The 17,134-nt window shown below is 33.8% G+C and overlaps 1 long non-coding RNA gene across 7 annotated transcripts in view; it reads left to right on the top strand.

The window, feature by feature from the left end:
* The first annotated feature begins 9,938 nt into the window (after positions 1–9,938).
* Positions 9,939–17,134, top strand: part of LOC118183997 (uncharacterized) — a 53,343-nt gene continuing 46,147 nt past the window's right edge. For 3 of the 7 annotated variants that reach the window (XR_004757330.2, XR_004757329.2, XR_015043444.1), the window contains exons 1-2: positions 9,941–10,293; positions 13,930–14,271. This is a non-coding gene — a long non-coding RNA (uncharacterized LOC118183997). Of the gene's footprint in view, positions 10,294–13,929; positions 14,272–17,134 lie in introns of all 7 variants that reach the window. The other 4 variants (XR_015043445.1, XR_015043442.1, XR_004757331.2 and 1 more) reach the window with 3 other exon arrangements.

The raw sequence follows: 17,134 nt of genomic DNA on the forward strand, positions 1-17,134 counted from the left end.
ATCTGAAATACATGTTTTTAAGTCCTCTTGATATGTTTTCCAACTTCTGTGCATATTCAGTAAGAGATCTTTGTGAATTGGATCAGTCATTGGATTTTTTGAGCCATATTTTTCACATGAGGTTTCTTTAGAAGCCATTAAATCATATTTAATAGTCTGCACTGCATCTAGTGAATCAATCTTAAGAGAGGTTCTATAGTCAGTGACAAGTGTATCCATTAAGTTGAATGCACTTTCTACTAATGGGCCATGGAAGCAGCTAAGGCAGGCTTTGACCAATTTAGCCAATGCAGGATACTTATAATCATTTGTGAAATCATCTTTTAAATTAAAAACTTTAGACCAATATTTATCAATAGTACACTTGACTTGATTTCCACTTTCATCAGATGTGTAGAGAATTTCTTTGGTGATATCAATATCACTCTGGTATAACCTTATTTCAGCTTCTACTTTTGACTTTTCATTATCACTAAAAATATGGGACATAAAAGATGATAATTTTTCAAAAGCTAATATTGTACTGGTTTTACCTCTTAGCTCTGGATCTAATGCTGTAAAACTAATTAGATATGAATTTTTAAGGGATAATTTCTGTTTCATATGCTGTGCTGTATTAGTATAAGCTTTCATCAGAGAAATTTGGAATTCTTTTGCTGTTGGATGATTTTTTGATAATTTTTTCAGGAGAGTGGAAGCTTCTGCACCAGTAAATATTACTTTGCTAGGTAGATGGAATTATGGGTTTGTGACATCAACCTTTAATAAATCATTATAAGATGTGCACTCTATATTTTCTGGCTTCATAAAAAAAGAGAAAAATTTTTCCATCAATTTATAAATACTGGAATGTATTAAATGAAGCATTGGTTTGTTTGTTTCAAATAATTTAATATATGTGTTGAACTCTGGTAATACTGATGAATATAATGCCATATGCAATAAAGTTTTGTTTTGCATAACAAATAACCCATTTAGTATTCTTTTTTTCCGAGCTAAAGCATCCTTTGTGAGTTGGGAATGCAAGCAAGAATGCACCCCTTCAACAATTTTTTTTCTGAGCTGCAGAAATATTTCTTTTATTGTATACAGTTTCAACATAAGAAAAATAATCCCCTTTATCAGTTTTATCCAAGTAGTGAAAATAAAATGCAATAAGAGCATCCCACAGATCTTTGATTCTTTCTAAAACACATAAAATGTACACCCACCTATAATCTGGTCTCTTCAAGGGCTTAAGTTTTTTAATGGCAAGGGATTCACAGATTTTGAAAAGATTTTCTCTTTTACGGCAGCTTTTCATATCAAAATAGATGTCATCAAACAAATCTTCTAAGTATCTATCGAAACATGAAGCAAATTTTTTTGCACAGTTATTAGCTGTTTGACATGTGTCACCATCAATATCTAATAAGTGGGGTGCTTTGTTTGATCGTAGTCTGGTTTCAACACCCTTTTTTTTTCCTCGCATGGTGTTACATGAGTCCATTAATACACTAATTAAGTTTGCCCATGGAATATTATTATCTTCAATAGTATTAACGACTGCTTTAAAAACAGCTTCTGAATTGCAAGATTCCAAATTTAGAGATGCAAAATGATGAACTACAACTTCATTTTGATTGTTGTCATAAAACTGCACCAATATTGCCAGTATACTTGAGCATTGCTAGTACTTTCATCCAAATTTAGAGAAAATTGAGTCTCCTTTAAAGTTTTAATGATATTTTCCTTAATAGTTTTTGCGAGCCCATATTTCATCTTATAACATGCAGCAGTCCTGGACATTTCCAACGAGTTTAGTGCCGTCTGATCGCGGCTCAACTGTTTGCAGAGTTCAATTAAATTGGGAGCTGCATTGAAAGAAAGAGAATTCTCGGCGATAAACGAAGTTATTAATACCTCTTGGTGTGCTTTTCTTGTCACTATATCTAATGGCCGAGCATCAGTCTCCAGTAAGTTATCAGTATTTTTTTAATTAGCACAATTACTTAAAGTCATTGAATGTCTAATGCACTTTGAATATTTTATGTGCGTCACAGTTTTAGAATGATTTGTGAAAGCCTTGAATCCTTCCCCACCATACTTCAGCAGTGAGTTACAAAAAACACAATATGCTTGTCCAGCAACATTTATTTTCTTGCACCATGTGCCGATGGTATCCCCATTACCATCTCTCCGTTCAATCCAATTCCACCTAAATGCATTCCGGACACCTTCTTCTAATTGTATAATATCACTATTTATATCGAGAAATTTCATAGTGAAATTCTCTTGCGTACATAAATAAAAAACATATTTCAATAAACGAAACGAAAAATTTACACGTGCATCAATAAATGAAACGAAAATTTTACACAGCGGAGAAAAAAAAAATTGAGAAACGATCAATGACAAATAGCTAATACGGCGAAAAATCCCCCTTCTCTACTTATTGGCGACACGCCAGGAGAGATAAGACCTTTGAACCCAGAGTCACGTGATCGCACATCTGGTCGAACGAAGTCTCTACTTTTTTTTCTGCCGCGCCTACTTGCCGAAAAGAATCCAGAAGAGAATGTCCGAGAACCGGGGGAATGAGTCATAACTCGCAATAAGGAAAGAACAAAAAAGAAGTTTTTTCCCCCTTTTCACGCATTATCACTGCCTTTGGAGAAAGAAAGGAAAAGTTTTCACCACACACACTGACCTTGCGTTTTCTGCTTTCAAAGCAAACAAAATTACCCAGATCAAAATAAATAATTCATTATTATTCCTACTTCCTTTTGAAGGACGATCCCCGGAATTTCCGGGTATCGAAGTTCAAAATCCCCGGAATTCCGGGGTTTTCCCGGAGCACAAACACCCCTGCCGATAGATATCGCTTCAAATGCTTCTGCGAGGTCGAATAGATCCGAGCTGAGAGATATGTTATGTTAATTCCTGTCGTAAAGAACTGTACTGAAATGGAAAAAAAGCTGCAGATTTCAACAAACTGAGAACATGTAAAAAATCTCTTGCACGCATCCATTCGGTGAGGATCGCGTGCTGAGCCACCACTTCCGTCATGATTGGCCTCTCAGGTCCCCAGATCTCAATCTGTGTGATTATTGTTTTTGGGGTTACCTGAAATCGCAAGTCTACCGCGATCGTCTGGATGCTAAAAGACAACATGCGAAGGCAATTTCTCACCATATCAACAGATATGCTGTACAGTGCTGTTCATAATATTGTCTCTATTATAACATTGTAAAGTATAAAAAGGGATCCACTAATGTTGAAGCTTACATGCTATCTAGAAATTCTATTTGTCAGCATTTAAGACTGCAAGCTAATTTATTATCATTAGAAGAAATAAAAGAATATCAGAATTTAGATAATGTTTGCAATCCTAAATATAAGAAAATGAATGATGTATTAACTATTAAAAAAAGAGGACTGTATAAAATTGTAGTTCCAATGTCTTTTCGTACTAAGTTACACGAAAAAGCACATTCACAATTTCGTCATATTGGAGTGTCCTCAATGCTAAATTTATTATCTCCTCAATATTATTGGCCAGGAATTGTTCAAGATGTTAGAAATTATTGCAAGCATTGTGAAGTATGTCAGTTTAATAAGAAAAGTAAACAAAGAAATTTGGTTTATGCAAAACTTACCACCGGTCAGTGAACCTTTTGAAATATTGTCTATTGATATTGTTGGTGGTTTAAATTATTATAATTCTACTGAAAAGTATATTCACATAATTATTGATCATACAACCAGGTATATTTGGATTTTTGCTTCTAAAAGTGTAATTACTGATATTTATATAAATTGCTTAAGACAAATGTTTCAAATTCAGGTACCAAATAAAATATTAAGTGATTTTAAGTGCTGCTTTTACATCTTCAAAATTTAAGCACTTTTTAAGGAATCATAATGTAAAACAATTATTAACTACTGCAAATAGACCCCAAACTAACGGTAAAATTGAACGTGTTAATCAAACGATTATAACTAGATTATAACTAGATATAACTATTATAACTAGAAACGATTATAACTAGATAGAAAACGATTATAGCTAAATTCTTATCAAGGTAATATTGCGTGAACAAAATTATTATCCCCCAAGTAACTGAAGAATATAATATCCCCCCTCATTCTGTAACAAAATTCCCACCATCATACTTAATGTATGGAAAATTACCTTATGATTCCTTAATTCAAAATCAAGAACTATATCCACCAATATAAGAAGCTAGAAAAATAGCTCAGAAAAGATCTGATGATTATCACAACGTAAGTAAAGAAAGATATGATACTCATTATAAACCTAGTAATTTTAAAATAGGTGATTTAGTAATGTATGAAGAATTTCAATATCCTAAGACGCGTAAACTTTCTCCTTCATTTTCAGGACCTTACAAAATTCTGAAACAATATTCTGAAGTTACTTATGAAATTGGTAAACCTAATCTTCTAACTAAATAGAAATCAGAAATTGTTCATTCAACTAGACTAAGACATTTTAATTCAGCAAGTGAATTTAAATTAACTGTTAAAACTAGTAAAATTCCTATCTCTGTCCAAAATTAATTTAATTTTAATTTTTCAAAATTCTCTATTAAAATTTTCCTGATTAAGACCTTTTAATACCTGATTTAGACCTAAATCCTAACTATGACAAATTATTTTCACAATCTTGACTTTTTCCAAGTTTGGCTCCTTTTCTATCCTGCCTTTACTTCTTCCTAGAGTTTTCTTGTTCAAAAATTTGAGCCCCCTTGAGGGAAAACTCTAACCCACTTTTTGCATTGCACTAATCCACTTTGTGCATTGCATTGAAAATCTGGCCCTCACACCAGATTCTGAATAATTATAAATTAAATTAAATTATAAATTTACCGCGCAGTGCAGCGCGTGACGAATATTAAAAGAAAGCTAAGCCGGAAAAATTGAAAATACAAGAGCGCGTGCATTTAACATTTAATAAATATCTCTTTTTGATTTCGAGAAAGTACTAGAAAATTCTTGCACGCGATTTTAAAAATCTTATAAAAGCAGGAAAACCTCTCAGTTCGTAATAGTTACTTAATTTGTTGTTGTTTAGAAAAACTGCTCTTGCTGACTGTAGCGAATTCGCGGATTAGCTTTCTTTAGCTGTTTTGAATTAAGTTCTATTGAACGTTTGAGTAGTTAGAAGATAACTACTGTGATGTATTGTGATACTGCACAATTATTTGAGGACATTTAATCATATTTGTTGTGATAATAATAAATTTTTGTTCATTTTTCTTCGGACTTGTGCATTCATTTAGTAACGAACCCGTACGCACGCAACAATTTTTGGTGTCAGGAGTGGGGTTTGAATGCCAATCACAAGAGCGATGGAAGAGCAGTTAAGACAGGTGATATCAGCCTTTGCTGCATTTAAAGAAGAAATGAAAGACGAGATGAACTCTGGTCAGGAAAAGATGTAAGCTGGTCAGAAAAAATTGGAAGCTGGTCAATTAACTTTTAAAGACGAAATAAAAGCCGTACAAGTAAAGATTGAAGAAAGTCAATACGAAATGAAAAGAGAAATTGCCTGCATAATAGAAACCAAATTCGATGCTATGGAAGGCAGAATAGATGTGGTTGAAAATAAAGTTGGGCAAATTGAAGAAAAGTTTCTTCCGTACAAGTTCAATTTGAAGAAAGAGCTTCTTTAGTGAAAGAAGAAATAGAAGAAAGAGTTTCTTCTGTAAAAGAACATATAGAAGAGCGAGTTTCTGCTGTCGAGCAACAAACTGATGATAGGGTTTCAGCCGTTGCGAAAGAAGTCGATACTTTAAAGAAATTCGTAGCAACGGCAAGGAGCATTTCGGATGGTTCAAAATTTCTACCCATGCTTGCTCGTCCCTCTCTAAAGCTGTCGACATATGATGGGAAGACCTCCTGGCAGGTGTATAAAGCACAATTTTCTATAGTGGCGGATGCGAATGGATGGGATTCCCAAACTAAGGCCTGTCATCTCGCCGCTTCGCTGAGAGCAGACGCAGCGGATATCCTGCAGTCGCTTCCCGAAAACCAAAGACTTGACTTCGAAGCTCTATCCGGCACATTGGAGCTGCGCTTTGGCGAGAAATGTTTAAAAGACTACAGCAGGCTTCAATTAAAATCCCGTCAACAGAAGCCCACCGAATCACTCCAGGAACTCGCCACGGATGTTGAAAGGCTGTCCCACATCGCCTTTACGGAATGCCCAACAGAAACAAGGGAAATCCTGTCCTTGCAATACTTTATCGACGGCATCCGGGATACTGAAATACAGAAAGCTCTACGAATGGCGGATGTGAAAGATATAAAAAGTGCTCTGTTGTACGCCATGAAATTCGAGGCAGCCCAGCAAGCAGCTCATAGAGACCGCCACCCAGTCAGAGCTGCGAGAATCAACGAGCCAGTGGATCAATTGATGGCTCGTTTAGATGATTTATCCAGACAAGTCAATGCTTTGATACGGAACAGGAGTGAGAACAAAGTGGCTCTAAGATGTTGGAAATGTGATATTGAAGGGCACATACGACGGCATTGCAGAACACCCCAGGGCACGGATAATAAAGCGGATGATTTAATAAGACCAGTGAATGCCTTAAGACGGAATACTGGTGAGAAGAAACCAACCCTAAAGTGCTGGAACTGCGGTATTGAAGGCCACGTACGAAGGAACTGCAGAACACCCCAGAGCACAGAAAATAAGAGAGGCGGGTTAAACAGACGATTAAATGACATGGGACGGAAAAGGATTGACTACAAACTAAAGGGCTGGAACTGTGGATCTGAAGGCCACGTACGAAAGAATTCCAGAACACCCCAGAGTACGAAAATTGAGACCATTTCCCAGCGACGACGGAGGAAACAAATGAATATCCATATCGAGGAACGGAGGCTGCCAGAGAATGAAAAACCTTGTTTTAAAGCGCTCAAGATTTCTATAGTGAGTGACAACAGTAACGGACTGTCCATCAATGGGCACATCGATGGAGTTCCTTGCAATATGATCATTGACACAGGAGCTAATGCTACCATCATTCGGAGAGATTTAACTCAACAGTTTAAAGATAAACTTATTTGGACGCCATCCTCTGTTACCCTTCAGACTGCGTCTGGTGATAAGATCGACATAGGTGGGAAGTTAAACGTGAACATCACGTTTGGAAGTGCCGCCTACCATCACACGGCTTATGCAGCGCATATTACAGATCCATGCATACTCGGATTGGACTTTTTAAGGAAATATAATTTTTCCTTAAACTTCAAAAACAACAAACTGCTTTCAGCATCTGATGACATGACTATCCATCCTCAGAAGGGATCCTCGTCTGGAAACGCCGACGTCTCATGTGAAAGACCCTATTCAGAAAGCTGCCGAAATCCTACTAGGGTCGGAGGGAAACACCGGACTACCGGGTATTCACCATCACATATGCTCTCCGGTCGAGACCTTCGTCTGCCTTGTGACCGCCTGTTTGATCGCCATACGGATGCGCCTTCATCGCCTGAGGAACACATCCAAGGCTCGTTTTAAAGTGATGCACCGTTCCGCACGAAAGCGAGTGAACTTGGCGACGGAGAAAGTGAAGACCAGATACAACGCGAGAGCTACTGGACATGGATTCAACAAAGGAGACAAGGTGTGGTTGTGGAACCCGATTCAACGGAAGGGTTTATTCCGAAATTACAGTCACCTTGGGATGGTCCGTACACAGTCCTAAACAGGCTGAATGACGTCGTGGTTCGGATCCGTAAGTCTTCGAACTCTAAACCTAAAGTCGTTCATTACGACAGTTTAGCTCATTACTATGGCCATAGTACGTAATGTAAATAATTGTAAATAGTATAAGACCATGGTCCTTTTTGTTTTTAAATGTGTATTTGATTTGATTTGTATTTAGTATTTGATTTGCATTTAGTATTTGATTTGTATTTGATAGCATTTGATTTGTTTTATTTATTGCATTTGTTGTTCATGTTGTTTATTATTGTAATGTAATGCTTATTATTGTATTCATGCCTCAGTTGTAAGTTTAGCTTCCTGTCCAGGGATTGTACTGCCCGGGACGTGCAGTCCTTGGGAAGGGGGCAGTGTTACGAATTTGGTATTCAAAAAGCTAATGTTAGTTCAATTATAAATTAAATTAAATTATAAATTTCCCGCGCAGTGTAGCGCGTGACGAATATTAAAAGAAAGCTAAGCCGGAAAATTGAAAATACAAGAGCGCGTGCATTTAACATTTAATAAATATCTCTTTTTGATTTCGAGAAAGAACTGGAAAAATCTTGCACGCGATTTTAAAAATCTTATAAAAGGAGGAAAACCTCTCAGTTCGTAGTAGTATTACTCAAAGTAGTTGTATACCTGAGGTGAATCAGAAATAAATAAATAATAAATAAGTTCGTAGTAGTTACTTAATTTGTTGTTGTTTAGAAAAACTGCTCTTGTTAACTGTAGCGAATTCGCGGATTAGCTTTCTTTAGCTGTTTTGAATTAAGTTCTATTGAACGTTTGAGTAGTTAGAAGATAACTACTGTGATATACTGTGATACTGCACGATTATTTGAGGACATTTAATCATATTTGTTGTGATAATAATAAATTTTTGTTCATTTTTCTTCGGACTTGTGCATTCATTTAGTAACGAACCCGCACGCACGCAACAATATAAATACCAAAAAAATAATAAATATGTGAGTAAAGATACTACACAAATACAAAGTACATATCAATTAAGGCATACAGAAACATTAATGTGGTAAGTTGCCATCATGGTCATTGGTCTTCTACTATAGAAAGGGTCGTTTACGACGTCCGACTTTACGGATCAAAGAAGAAATACACAATATAAACCGTGGTCAGAATATAAACCGGTCTTTTCACCTCCGCCGACTTTCGAAGCAAAGCCAGTGCGCTGTGAGGCAAATGCGTAGGTTAGCGGCGAAATCCTTGTGAGGAGAATCCGCAATTGTAGCGAATCGCTGACACAAAAATAGCGCTGAGATGAACAGCAGCGCTATTGCAGAAAACGGTTGGTTTGTTGTAGTAAGTGTTATCGTGTACTGTGAAAGTGGAATTTATGGAAATGGCGAGTGAAAACAAGAAAGACAATACAAACTGTTGTGTGCCTCAGTGTGCTTCAAAATGTTCTAAAAACCCAGAATTATGTTTCCATAAATTTCCGAATGCGAAGAGTAGACTAAGAATGCGAAGAGTAGACTAGCTTTGGATCTAACGTTCTTGTTAGCCGAAGAGACGAATGGTTAAGGGTGCTTCGTATCGTAAAATCTGTTTCATCACGAATGTGTGTATGTTTCAAGCACTTCACACCTAGTGATTATAATTTGCTACGCAAGTATATTCCATATTTCCTGTTTATTACTTTAACATACCTATTTGCGTTTTAGAAGTTTATAAATGTTTTCATTCGGAAGGTTATAAATTCCGTCTAGGGAAAGTATGTGAAATATTAAAGTCAATTTTAAAGGTCATATTGCTTTGAATTCGTCTTGGTAATGACTTTATTCGAGTTCCATGAAAATACATGAAGAACATATCATAGGCATTCTGTTCTACCCCAAAATATCCAAACAACTGAATGCAGAGTAAATTTATTATTTGAGAATTTTTTATTTATTTCTACATTTATTTGAGAATTTTTATCGTTCTGTAGGCTTTGCATACCATTTTTGATTTTATAGGAACTTTTTGTGTTTCATAGCTGTTCTTAAATATGCCATAAGCGGTTACCATTATTTTAATATTACTAATTGAAGATTTTATTATTGTTAATCTAAATTATGCTTTAATTTTAAATTTCAGTGTTGTTATATTCCCAGAAATAAGGGGACGTGACTGCTTGGATTTAAATGAATTTTTCTATTTGTTTTTTCTACACAACTATTGCACCATCGTACCTAATTTCTTTGATATTTCGCCCTGCGAGCAGAAAGATTTAGCCGCGTGCGAGATGAAGATTATCAATAAAATTATTTTGCCGGGATCTGTTATTATTTTGGACTGTTGCAAGATGTATAAATGTCTTATTGATTAGGGATTCATATTTTTTCATGTAAATCACAATCTCGTTTTTAAGGATTCCGAGACAAACTCTATCGAGTGCACATTTAATGTCATTAAAAAAAAATGTTTCAAGGATACTCAGCTGGAGATGAATTTGACATGTGGAGGAGAAAATATGCATATTTTTCATCAAGCGATCGTTTTGCCGAATTTTAACAAGCGATTAAGATTGTTTATCCTCGCAGTCATCAGATGTGTAACTGGATAAAGTAAGATTCATTTTTATTACTTTTTCATAGCTTTGTTAAGCAGGGCAGGGCTGTAGAGTCGGAATCGGAGTTAGGCAGATTTTAAGAGCTGGAGTCGCTAAAAATAGGTCGACTCCGATTCCGCTTTTTGTTGGACAGTTTGAATTTGAAATGAAATTAAAATGAATTAGAAAAAATAATGATAAACTGAGGTATTATTTTTATTTATGGACTATATATATTAATAAATGGGTACTATTTTCTATTTTATTGACATATTAATAAATAAATATAAGGGAGGAGGATGGATGTGATATTTGCCGTTAGTGACTAAATTGATTCATTAAGTTAAAAATCTCACCGGTAAATTTAGGTAAGAAGCAATAGTAGCAAGAACTCCCAAAATTGACGCCATTCTTAGGAAGCGAGCAGGAAAGGGAGCAATATTGCTCAAGCAACGTGCTGAAGAAGTAGATATTTGATGATATAGAGGTTGTTAGAATTAAGAACTTTTTAGAAGATGTAGATAACCCTAATGTTTCACGAACAGGAAGACTATGGAATGATTTTTCAGGATTGGAAACTCCTCTTTCTACACTGTATATAGCCACAAAAGAGCTACTCTCTGAAGAATTAACTAGAGGCGAGAATGGAAGAACGTGATGTTTGTTCTTTTTGAAATGAGTTTATTGCAGAAGGAATCATTTCTTCAAGGAAGAAAAGAGAAATTAGTTTGCTAGACAATGAGATCTTGCTGGGTTCAATATATATTGATCCAAAACATCGAATTTTGTTGGATGATGAACAGATTAAGAAGGTAATGAAAGCCATCTATGAACTTTCAATAAGAATGAAATTATTTTCAGAACAATTGGAGTATTCAAATGAGGACAGTCAAACTGGTGACATTGCATTTAGTCTCTATCATCCTCTTTCAGTGATGAATTAGATTTTGGGAAATATTTTTGGATAATATTGAAAAGGCTAAGGCAAAGCGAATGAAAATAAAGAACCAAGAGCCTTTAGATATAACAATGAAAAATTACAAACAAGATTTCTACACGGCCTTTCAAGAAATAGAGAAACATGATTGCTCTTGCAAGACACATCTCTTAGAACTTATAAAAATCTGTCCTGACAAGTTAAAAGAAGTAGTCCTAACAGTAACAGCTCTTCTTTCTACTCAAGTCAGTGTGGAAAGTTCTCAGCTCTGAAGTTTATCAAATCAGATCTATGGTCCTCCAACAATGAAGATCTTGCCAATGTTCTTAGATGCTTCTTAGAAATAACCTAATGCCAGGTTATTTTCTATTTCATAATAAAGGCTAATTAAGATAAATAATTTGCTATGCCATCAATTTTTTTTGGAACTACTCTGATATGTGCCTTCGAGTTGCCAAATTTCTCACCAAACAGTTTTGGCAAGAAACTCCACGTTGCCATATTACTATCAAAATTTTTTGTCTACATTTTGAACTTTAAGCCTAAAATGTCTCCAAAAATGCCATTTTCTCACATGCAAAAACCACGTTTTAAACACACAATTTAAGCTACAAATCCAAAACAAAAACAAAAATTTAAATAGTAAAAACGTAAAGTTTCTAAACAAAAATATTTGACAAGAATCCATGTACACAGCGATATGTTTTAACTTCAAAAAACATCTACGAATGGCACAATCTAGGCAACGAACGAATCTACGAACTACACACCTCGCTTTAATAAATTAACATAACAGCAATAAATTCAAAGAATACCATATACCTGTACCAATCTAGGCAACGAATGAATCTACGAACTATGCACACCTCGCTTTAATAAATTAACATAACAGCAATAAATTCCAAAGAATACCAAGTACCATCCTGTTTAAACTTAAAAAATCTACGAATTGCAAAATCTAAGCAACAAATGAATCTACGAACTACGCACACCCCACTTAATAAATTAACATAATAACAATAAATTTCAAAGAATACCATGTACACAGCATCCTGTTTAAACTTAAAAAAACATCTACGAATTGCAAAATCTAGGCAACAAACGAATCTACGAACTACGCACACCTCGCTTTAATAAATTAATATAACAACAATAAATTTCAAAGAATACCATGTACACAGCGTTCTGTTTCAACTTTAAAAAACATCTACGAATTGCGCAATCTAGACGCTACGCACTAATCAACAAAATATACTAAAATAAATTTCAAGCAATATAAAAAAACAACAATAACGGCAGAAATTCATACTAAAAAAACAATGAACTTAACATTCTACAAAATAGGAACAAGAATAAAATGAAATGCACTTACCATGAATTAATGCTTTTTCGAACAGCAGAAATACCAAGTTCATACCGCCTTTAACATGCCGCCACGTAATCACTATCGTATTTATATGAGAGCCAGACACACTATCCAGAAAATTCATACTATGGTTCACAAATAAATAAAATCACAAATTCCTACTTCTATCATGCACAGCCACTAAAAATAATCTCCCAGACCCTCTTTCCACACCTCCAAATACCCACTGCCCCTCAACAGGATGACCACGATATTTCCTTTTGCCGAATTTAAATTCAACAACTTCCAATATTTTATCTTTCCCCCCTATCTTCTCAGACACAGAGCATGATGCGAATCAACGAGCTTCAGCGAAAGATTTTTCAACATCAACAGGGTTGCCACACAACACGCAGTCACGCCAAAAACCAGCGCAGAACACATATTGCCGCATTTGGTGAAATTAGGGCATATATCAGAGTTGTACCTTTTTTTTTTCTGTAGCATCTGTTACTTTTATATTAAAAAAATATGCTAAAACCCATATGTATATGTTTACATATACATATATGAGGGAGTCATGTATGTATATGTCATATATGTATATATAAATCAGAGTCGGTCATTTTCCCTGCCGACTCCGCAGGCCTGGCGTTCCAAATTGATTAACACAATTTTGATTTCAATATAAATCACAATCAAAGTAATTCTCTTTAGCTTGGAAGTATATTATATGCGATTAAGCACGTGGTAGAAATGAGCGTGCCATTTTTAATTTTATTTTTATTGTATTATTAAGTGTTAGTATAGACATGAACAAATATGGTTTTCTACTATTTATTATAAATCAGAATTTATTGTAAGAATATAAATCACATAGTTAAAATTGTTAAATTGCTTTTTTCCCCCTATTAATACGGCTTGTGGTTCCGATGATCCCAATTTTGTATTTGATTTTTGTTTTTCCACTGCATTTTCTTAAAATTTTAGCTTAGATATGAATCAGTATATTTTCCTATTATTTCTTGCTCATTTACTGTTGATTTCAATTTCTTAATTTTGTGCAAAATATTCTGCTTCTTTTTTGCTGCTGTTTTAAAAACATTGCATGGATAGTATGAAAATTCTTAATAATGTTGATCCCATAATATATTTAGTTATTGACTTTAAAGTACTTTTTCATTGCTTTTCTTGAACTTTTGTTTTAGATGTGAGTTCTTTGCATGTTTGCAGGTTTCGTTCAAAATTGCAATCATTTAGCTTGGCAATTTGAATTGAATTGAATCAAACCAGAATATATATAATATTTAACATTTTTGTAAGCTGTAGAACATTCTATTACATTATTTATTTTATTTTTCATATTACAGATTCAATTGCCTTGAAGATATCACTTGGGATAGTAAGGAATTTGCAGCTAATAGGCAGAATATGTTTGTCTCTTTTGGGATATGTTTTTAATGGAAATGTGCAAATACACAAAGATGAAGTTTCGTAAAGAAACAGATAATGTTTTCAATATTTGTTTAAATGACATGAAAGCATATATACCAGCAACCCACAGCCAACTCTATAATGGCCTTGAAGTGCAAAAGTCACGTGATCAAGATGGTCGATGTATTTTTGTGGTAGTGTGTGATTGTGAACTCGTGGTCGTGGATTTTTTGGATGTATATTTTGCTATTAAGTGATTTTAAATCACTTATGCTAAGGTAAATAATATTTTTATCTATACTTCGTTTTATACTTTTTTAATTTTTAGATTTATTTGGGAAAATTTGTAGCTGTTCTCAATCCTATTCAAGTATTTCGTTTTAACATAACATCAAATACATTAGTTTGGACGTTTCGCGTAGTGTTGTTTTGAATATTTGTTTGGAATAGTAAATTAGGAATTCCTTGTTTTGATTATTTCTTTCTAATAACATATTTGACATTCTGTCCCAATAAAAGAAACTTTATTACCACAAACTTTTCAGTAATTAATAACAATTACAGATGCATTCAATTGATTCCATGTTTGTTACAAAAGTATGAAGCTGAATACATATTGTTAGGAAAATTTCAAGGCTCCTGAATCACGTTTTGAAATGTATCGGCAAATGTCAGGTTCAGATTATTAAATAAATGACCTACAGTTATTAGAAAATGAGAAGAAGCTTCGTTTTAAAAACAATATTATAATTTCAATCAAATATGAATGTCCCTTTTACCAGATTATGATAAGGATTCTATCTTTACTTTTGCAAATATTAATTGATTATTCAAATTTACTAATTAATGATTTTTTTATAGAAAATGTTTCTTCTGATATTATAACGGTGCTAATTTATGTTTCAGGTTATGATGCCATGAAAAAATTAAGGGTGATAAAATGCAATATTTGACAGGACTGGTTGCAAAGTATTCATTCAGTAGATACAGCAGATGATATTTTTGGTTTTCTTAAAGAATTAGATAAGGGGGAAATTAAAAATTTTCCATCTGAAGTTACTCTATTAAAATCTTCAATTGTATATTTCTTGTTTGGTGAAATTCTTAAAAACATGGAAAATACATTTCTTATGCCAGGAAAGCAAATGGATATTTTATATAAGTTATCTTGGATACGGTTAGTACACCATACAGTTACTTTAATTTAATAGATTCTTGCACTTGTGGAATGACTTTACAAACTCGGTTAGAAAATATGTTTGATAACTTGTAAAATAATGTTAAATAATTATGCAAAATATAAAAATGACAAAATCAATATATAATGTTCATATAAAAATGTTAAAAAATTTAATTAATTTCAGTTAATAGCTCAATTGTTTATTTTGATTTATGCTTTGTTTCTGCATAGATTATATATAATATGTAGCATGTATGTATATGGTACAGCTTCAAGTTTTATGAATTTATTTTTGATAGTGGAATAGATCTGTAATTTGGAGAAATCACTTTAAAAAAAACCAAGCCTAATCACTTACCTCTTGGATGGTTTGGAAAAAGTAATTTTGATTGGAATTTGATTTAAATTGGAACTAGTACAAATAGATGGCTGTCTTTTTTTATGAATGCAATTAGCATTTAGTTCTTTGATATTATCTTGAAAGATTTATTTATAGTACAACATGCATGTAAGTTCATCTTTATATTCAAATTTTCTAGCATTTAAGGAATTTTAATTCATTTTCCTGTTTTGATAAAACTGAGATATGCAGATTTTATTAGTGAATGGAGTGAAGAGAGATGACTATGGGTATTTGTCTTCTAAAAATTTATATAACTGATGCTATGGTAGTGGCATGGAGTTTTACAAAATAATTCTTCCCTTAATATTTATTTTACTAGTATGAAAATCTAAAATTTACATTCATAAATCTATTGAATTCCCCCCCTTTGTGGATTTTATATTATTTGGACAATAAATTTGATTCAGATTACATAAATGGATTTCATTTTTATCAAAATTACATAAATGAAGTTCGCATGTGGTGATTCTCAATGATATTTTTAGTTACATAAACGAAGTACAAATTGTTTTAAAAATTATTGAAGATATACATTTTTACTGCCTTTAAAATATTGCAGTATGAAAAATTTAATGTAAATCATACGACCTACTCACGTTTATTAATTTATATTTATTTTAAGACAAACTATTATTTCGGTAAACTTTAACTCCGGGATTATGGTAAAGAGAAAGAGATCAACTATTTCGATCACGTGACCTTCCGAAACTGATTTCACTTCAAGGCCATGATACAGTCAGCTGTGCCAGCAACCCTGCTGATGTCATGCTTAGGTTATCCAAGAGTTCGCATGTATTGGCAGAAAATTACACTTCCTGCTATTGCTAACATGATAATTAGAAACAAATATTTTCAAATTAGAAACCATTTGAAAGTACTTGATGACACTCAAGTTACAGATGAACAGAAAGATAAGCTCTGGAAAGTGAGACCAGAGTTAGAAAAGGTTGACTTATTCTTTTTCATAGTAAGAATCTTGGTGTAGATGAGCAGATAACAGCTATCTGTGCTGTAAAACAATATGTACCAGGAAAGCCCAATCCAGGACTAAAGAATTTCATTTTGGCAGCACCAAGTGGTTTACTGTCAGATTTTTTAAGTGTACCAAGGAAAAAGTACATTATTTTCATCTGAAAGGGCCAAGAGCTTCGGTGTTGGTGGTGCAGCTGTAATGAGGTTGATAGAGGCAGTGGTCAGAGGAACACATCTTTTTTTTTTGGCAGATATTTTTGTTCTATTCCATTAATAGATAATTTAAGGGAAAGAGATATTGCATGTATGGGCACTGCCTTTAAATCAAGAGTCCCAAATGCAGTTCATCTTACAATTGATAAGATAATGTCAAAAATGGAAAGAGGTTCGTTTGATGTGTCAGTCCATCAGGATGATAAAATGTGTATTGTAAAGTGGTATGATAAGAAAGATGTATTATACTCATCCAAACTTGGAGTAGAACCAGAAGATAAATGTAAACATTGGTCAAAAAAGAATAAATACATTGAAGTTCCAAGACCAGTAGTACCAGAGTACGATGCCAACATGGGTGGAATTGATCTGA

The sequence above is a fragment of the Stegodyphus dumicola genome, chromosome 10, assembly GCF_044657685.1.
Source record: "Stegodyphus dumicola isolate Sdum_Otavi_A_Nest chromosome 10, ASM4465768v1".
In the NCBI taxonomy this organism is placed as follows: Eukaryota; Metazoa; Arthropoda; class Arachnida; order Araneae; family Eresidae; genus Stegodyphus; species Stegodyphus dumicola.